This window comes from Wolffia australiana, chromosome 2, assembly GCF_029677425.1.
Source record: "Wolffia australiana isolate 7733 chromosome 2, ASM2967742v1".
In the NCBI taxonomy this organism is placed as follows: domain Eukaryota; kingdom Viridiplantae; phylum Streptophyta; class Magnoliopsida; order Alismatales; family Araceae; genus Wolffia; species Wolffia australiana.
Window position 1 is genome coordinate 4,199,089 of NC_135836.1, and position 6,000 is coordinate 4,205,088.

Here is a 6,000-nt window from a genome sequence, read left to right on the forward strand (position 1 = left end):
AGTCCATTTTGCTTCCATAGGAGTCTCAGGTAATATGCTAACAATTGACCGACTATCAACCAGAGGCTATGAGGTAGAAATCTGGGATGGCTAGCAAAGGGGGTAACCACTAGCCAGGAATCATACTAGGCACTAGTCATGTAGTGGTCGACTTGCTAACATATCACTATGGACATCTCTAGCTATTGGCTTTGTTAGGATATTTAATATTGGCCTCATGACGAGCTCATATAAAGAGTTCCAATTAGGAGATTGTGGTCCACATATGGCACATTAATGTGTTCTGAAGCATGTCGAGAATGTATTAGGGAGGTGTGATCGATATACCCCCTTTGTCTTTTGGTCCACATGCTGTATGTCAATAGATCTAGAAGAGGTGCCATCTAACTGGACATACCACATGAAGTTCACCCAAAGGCACTCCATGGATCAAGGAGCTACGAGGGATAACCAAGTGCACCACAAGAGTGTGGAGTGGGATGCTCATGCAGATTTGACATATAACTTGGCTGCAACCTTGGGGGGGTAGAAACATAACTTACATCCTTCAAGTTTCTTTCCCTTTTTGGCTAGTAGGGCATACACATGATGATGCCATGTTGGACCAAGAAATATGCGACATCTAAGATAGTCAAAAGGTAGGCATCCTTGATAGTACCTAGTGTGATTCTGGATAATGTGCGAGCATTTTATGGTAGAAGATGTCCCTACCATAAAACACATTCAAAGCATTACTGAGTTTTCTCAAGACCTTGTCGTACACATTAAGTACACTCATGAGTCCCTTAAAGAATTATTTAGATCCATTAAGGAAGAGGATTGCATCATCCATGGATAGAGAGTGTAAGATAATTTGGCATTCCCCATTTATGAATAATATGGTTGGATGAGACCTTGATTTATCGTATCAGTGATCGGCTGAGGGCCTCTTCCAATAAGATGAAACAGAAGAGTGAGCTAGGCTCATCGTGTTATAGACCACATGTGGAGTGGCACCAAATCATTTCAACACTTTGTTTATGACTATTTAATTAACTCTATCAAAGGCATCCTCCATATCAAGTTTGATAATGGCGTTTGATCCCAGAATGTGGTAATCTAGTGAACATACGAGTCTGTGGACTAGCACAATATTGTCATGGATCAACAACCTTTCACAAAACCACACTGCTTATGAAAAATGAGTAAATCAAGGAAAGTCCCTAGTCAGTTTGTGATGCTTTTAGATTCAACAAATAGTGATGGGTCAAAACTCTTGAAAAAAAATTGGGTTAGATACTTTTGGAATAAGTTTAAGGAAAGTAGATTTCTAGATTATTATAAAGACCTTGATTATGACTATTTCCTTGATATATTGCAACAAGTCACTTTGAGCATGTAAGGCAGTTAGGGACATAGCACAACGAAGGTAATCTTTTAGGTTTGTTCAGTGCTTAACTTTCACTACTAATCTCTGGTAAAAAAAAACCATATTTATTTGACGAGTGATTATAGACATCATCCCTACTGAATTTACTTATCAGGCAATGGATATTTTCTGAGGTGATCCTAGATTGAATAAGCCTACATATTCCTAGTTTGTGCTTATTGATAACATATATAAGGTGTAATTGAGTGAGAGGGTTTCCAATACCTCTATAGTTTTTAAAAAGGATGTGAATAATGGGAACTACCAGCTCGACTATGGCACACATAATTAGGTGTTGTAGATATGATTAATTAGCGTGTTCAAATGATGTTGAACAAGAGGGGTTAAATCAGAATTTGAATCCTCATATATGGATTGAACATTCAACATCATCATTGTGTCCAATGGATGCCAGTCCACAAGTATCATCAGAAGTATCGCTACGAATGGAGGAATGAATAAATGCATGATGTTTGGTCAACCATTCTTCCCTAACGGAGGATATATTTAGATGGATGAATGTCTATCAAGGCCGTTTAAGGGGGAGGTGGATATGTCAGAGGGGGGTAAGAGTATGGCAGATGGGAAGCAGGGTTAGATAGAAGGCTAGGATAGGAGGGATGTGAGGGTAAGAGGGGCCAATGTATGATGAGGGGGACTGGTTGGTGAAGTGGCCTTGGGGGTAGGTGGTGTAGCATGGGAGGGATGGGGATATGAGGCTGAGTGTGTGCAAGATGAGGACCTAGGGGTGGGGGATGATGTGGTATGGGAAGGGTGTTGATGTTTAACCGATCTATCCCGATTTGGCATCAAGTTCTTTGCCACTTGTAGAATCGTATGATGCTATTTCCGCTCATGTGATGGTAGGGCAGAAGTCACTTTGCTCTCAAAGGTGTTTTAGGGCACTTCTAAGTGCTCTTTTACACCCATTAATGAGCTGTAATGAGGGTTGGACAGAGGTGAAAACTCTCAGGGGCCAAAGCAAGACCATTGGAGCAGGTTGTGGGACTGTCAAATGATATGTCAATGCAGGTTGCAATCGAGCAGTAGACATATTCCTTGTATTCCTTCCCTCTATAATTGAGTCGTTGTAGGGAAAGGGGGGAGAAAGAATTCTATGAGTGCTTGTGGAATCTAGGTCGCCACTTGGTGGCAAGTGTGAAGAGTGCAATGTGTACAACTTTAAAGCAGGTTTGCATACACAATAGGTTAATGACATCATTCAGGCAGCACTGATGATCAGCTATAAAAGTTCTTGAAGCATGTGTGCTATCTGAATATGTAACACTCACCTTAGCGGGAGGTAAGAGCACATCGATAATCCTGCATGTGCTTGTGGCAATTGGGTCATCTGAAATCATGATTGTCATAACCGTAATAATGATAGTCATGTCAATATGACTCATCTGTATGTTGATGTTAACAACATGATTTGTAAAATTAATGAGGAAAGTTGAAGCTTCATAGACCATATTTAGAGTGGGCCCATAAGAGTCAACCATCATTTCCCTACAAATGTTGATTACCAATTATCACTGGCTAGGATGTGGATCTGATGACGGTTAACTAGTCTGATGGTCAAGTCACATCTTATGTGGTCAGACAAGTCAACCCTCATCAGATGCACATCCTATCCTGCGAAAATCGGTAACCAACATTTTTAGGGCAATGATGATCCATTTTAGATGTTATCATGTCCACCCATCTGATGCCATGTATATTCATCTGATTCTCAACGCAATAAATGTGATCCCTTATGAGATTTTTCTTTTTTCATTTTAAGTTCCAAGGGTGTTGGATGTGTCTTTGCTTTATCATTTGATGATCTAGATTCATCTTGGTGCTAAGGTGGTTCCCACACATCCTTTTGGTGCATCTGAAGTGTCAAGAGGATGTGTGACCCCATTTAAAATGGCAGACCCCATTGGCTGGCATGCTAACATGTCTGACATGTCAAGCAGGTGGCATTGGGTTCCACCCAACTTAATGATTTGCATTGGATTACGAGATAATAATACCTTTTTTTCATGACGAAATGGAAGATGAAAATTCAAGTTGATATACTCAAATATAAAGGAGTAAAAGGCATAAAGATACAGAATGCCAAGATAAAACAATATAAATCCAAATTTTTACATACCAACGGAGTATAAATTCACAGATAACTGGAATTTCAGAATCCTAAAAAACATTTTACCTCAACTCTTGATTTTTTTCCAGTATGAGGTATGCTGACCCATTTCAGCATTATTAGATATTGAATGACAAAGTAATGAGTAAAAAACCCAAAATTGCATGAGACAGAATATTTTCTTAAGGAGAGAGAAAATCATTAATATTTTCACTTATTGAATATGCAGTTAATATTATAAAAAACCCGCCATGTCCCTGAATTCTTAAGCCTATATTTTTATAATAACTTTATTATTTTTCAAGAGATCTATTTCTAATATATATAAATATATATTTTAGGAATAAGTGAATTTTGAGATACTTGATTGATGGAATAATATGGCCTAGACGCCATCACACTTCTACATTTAATTTAATTAATTTGAAATAAATAATATTCATTGTTTTTCATGTGTAATGTTTATATTGAAGTCTAATAACACATATAATGTTTAATTAATTATGATGAGACCCTAAATTAATGATCACTTATATTTGAAATTAACTTAAAAAATCCTATTCATCGGATATTTGATAAGGGCATCAAAACATTTGGATATCCGTTACTATGAAGACATTGATATATAATGGGTGATCTTTAGAGGAAGGGTGGATATCTAATGCCTATTCTTCCGAGGATGGTCTTGTACCTAACTGCTAACCCGATCAATTCATGTCATGGTTGTGTAAGATATCCTTAGACCTAAGACCCCAATAACATATTATGCATGAACTGTTATGTTTTGCATATGATCATTAAGATGATTCAAAAAAGGGTCCAAGATTAATTTTCCAGAGAGAATTCTAAAAAGATGATTAAGCATTGATCGTGGGATCATTTGCCTTTGATATAGGAATACGCACACTCCAAGAAGCGACAAACTCCTTGGAAGACACCTTGGACACAAAAAAATGTCCGTTGTGCTCCATCTACATTGAGGTAACTCTACCACCAGCTCTCCTACTAGCACCTGACCACTACCAGATCCACCAGAATGCACAAAATTATCAGTCACCATCATAAAAATATTCTCTATCATCAGAGCCAGCCAACATCATTACCGTAGCTATCCATACTATTAGTGGTCCCACATGAACCAACACCAACGTTGCCCAATCCATCACCAGTGCTGTCCATACCATCAATGCTGTGACAACCACCATCTATTTTGCCTCCCTCAACATCACTAGAGCCCTAAATGACACTTCTTGAATCAAATTAATAATCAATATCTCCTTCCATGTCACCAACACCATCCCAAGCCTTTCCATAGATGCCATCACTTACGTCGTAAATAGCACTAGCTGTACGAAAAACTCCAGCTATAATAGTAGTCCCTTCAAGCTGAAAAAGATATCTTTGAATTCATTCCCCCTAGAAATGAGAGACCCCTGACATACCTGAAGATTACTACTTACTTTTGTCCTATGCGCACTGTGGGATTCTAGAACTCATATTAGTGGCTTCCACTAATATGGCTTTAGCTACGCATTTGTGTTCAATGTTCAGCATGTTTGTTCTCTGAGGTAGAGTACAATACCACTTGTAGAAAATTCAATAAAATATAATTCTCACGAATACTAGTCTGAGGGGCACATATTGCTCATTTATTTAGTGTGGAAGCCACTTTGCAGTAGGATAACAGTCAATCCCCCCTACCACATTTCTGTGCTCGCATGGTGACACATTCCACACTAGTTTTGTATAAAATCCCCAAAAACCCAAAGCGTGAATTAATATTTTGCCTTAGCCAATTATTTATGTGAATAAATTATTCTACATGTTTTACTAGAAATATTTCAACAAATAAAGTTTGTAAAAATATATACTTTTTTTAAATAAAATTTGAGAAGGAAAAATATGATATTGTGTTGGGTTCAATGGTGTTATGGATCTTTTCCACTGTACTGAATATAATATCAACCATTTTTCGAATTTTATATTTAATTTGACTCTAGTGTGTATTTTAAATTATAGTATTTGTAATCTTCTCTAGGTAAAAATATTAATTTAATGTCAAAAATTTATGGGACAAATATATTTGTTAAAGTTGGACATTGAAAACTATTACTTTGATACATGTGAAACTTATCATTTGCCTTTCACTTAATTATTATTGAGATGTATTATTGATTCCAAAATATTCCATATTTACCTGATATTAGTTTGATATAGTTGACTAAAATGAATAGTATTGATGGATCTATTTTGTTCATGTAATTGGGTCATAATAAATCATCTAACTATAAATCGTATATTGAGAAAGTCGAATAACATTGTTTTGGATGATTTGAGAAGGGTTACTCAACAATCTATTATTGATCAAATTTATGTGAGAAAAATTTAAGCGGCAATATATTTCTAACTACTGAACTGAGTGTAGTGATTTTATACCTCACATATTTGAGGAAGATCATAT